General features: G+C 39.1%; 1 pseudogene; it reads right to left on the bottom strand.

The window, feature by feature from the left end:
• Positions 1–1,094: 1,094 nt before the first annotated feature.
• On the bottom strand, positions 1,095–1,246 carry LOC121144207 (annotated as a pseudogene).
• Positions 1,247–1,679: the final 433 nt, after the last annotated feature.

Below are 1,679 nucleotides of genomic sequence, written 5' to 3'. Positions count from 1 at the left end.
CCTATGTTTACTTTTTAATGTAAGAATTCATAGATACAGGCTTTCTTCTTAGAACTTCCTGAGCTATGTCTCAAATGCTCTGGTATGCTGTTCTTTGATTTTTATGGCGTCCTAGAAATTATTTCATTCCCTCCCTGACTTCTTCAATGTCCCAATGGTCATTTCAAGAGTATTCTGCTCAGTTTCAATACATCTGTGTAGTTTCTATAGTTCTTGTTTTAACCTCTGGTTTTATTGCACTACTATCTATTAAGACACAAGAGCTTACTTTGACTCCTTTGTACCTGATAAGACCTGATTTGTGGTCTAGACTGCGGTCTAGAGTGTGGTCAGAGAAGGCTCCATGTGGTGCTAAGATGAATGTGTGTTCTGTTTCTGTTAGAGGGAATGTTGTACAGATCTCTACTAAGTCCACTTGCTCTTTAGTGACGTTTAACTCTAAAGTTTCTTATTTTGGATTATCCTTGAAGAAGTGACTACTATCATATCTGGACCTATCTGAACTTTCAGCCCATTGGTGTTTGTTTCGTGAATTTGGAAACCACAGCATCTGGTGTGTGTATGTTTCTAACTGAAGTACGTTCTTGGTGAACTGTTATCCTTAGTAATATGCACAGAGTTCTTTCTCATTTCTTGTTTTCACTTGAAATCTGCTCTGTCAGAAATTAGAACAGCTACACCAGCCTTTCCTGGTTTTATTTGATTACAGATTTTTCTGTCCTTTCATTTCTGGTCTTTGGGTCCATTTGCCAGGAAGATGTGTTTTTTTATGATGACAGATGCTTGGATCTACTTTTTGACTTTTTACTGCAATCATTCATTCAGTCTGTGTGTCTTTGGTGGTGAGTCAAGTTCATTCACACTTAAAGTAGTTATTGACAGAAGTGTTCTAATGCTTGTGACTTGTCCAGTTTTTCCCGGCTTTATAGCTGGCTGGCTGTTCCCTGTATTCTCTTCTATTCCTAGCAGTGGTTTTCTGACTTACTGTGCTGTGGTAATGGGGTACTTCATAACTTTCCTTTGTTATTAGTTCCTTCATTAGATGTATTCATTTTTAAGCTCAGGAATAATCGATTCTTCAGACCAACAATATCAAGGGAAAGAATGTAACTGGTCCCTCATACCACAAATTATACAGGTGAGTTTCCTCCATTTTGGGAAAATTGTCAGAATTCATAATCCAATGACTATGCCTCACCCTGGGAAAACCGCTTTTGTCATATTATCTCCCCTGCCAGGTAAGTATCATGTGACTTAGCTTTGCCCATGATCTCATAATTGAGATTGTTTTTTCAAGAGAGAGAGGCTTTCTCTGTGTTGTCCTGGACCAGGTTGGCTTTGAATTGTCCTGGACCAGGTTGGCTTTGAACTCACTGAGATCTGCCTACCTCTGCCTTCCAAGTGCTGGAATTGAAGGCGTATGCCACCACTTCCCAGCTCTGAGTAGCTTTTTAAGCAGTTCTGGCTTGCTGTTCATGATTTGCCTTAGTTTTTCTTGTCTTCAAATTTCCTTACTTCTATATCAGTTTTAAATGACATCCTGCTGGATACCATGTTCTATGTTGGCAATCATTTACTTTCAGGACATGGAGTATTTATTCTGTACATTTCTGCTTCTGGGGTTGGTGACAAGACATCTGACATTCTGATGTTTATGCCTTGTGGGTGAGTTGGCATTT

Source organism: Mesocricetus auratus, unplaced genomic scaffold (assembly GCF_017639785.1).
Source record: "Mesocricetus auratus isolate SY011 unplaced genomic scaffold, BCM_Maur_2.0 Super-Scaffold_100014, whole genome shotgun sequence".
Classification (NCBI taxonomy): domain Eukaryota; kingdom Metazoa; phylum Chordata; class Mammalia; order Rodentia; family Cricetidae; genus Mesocricetus; species Mesocricetus auratus.
This window is presented reverse-complemented; position numbering and strand designations above follow the sequence as displayed.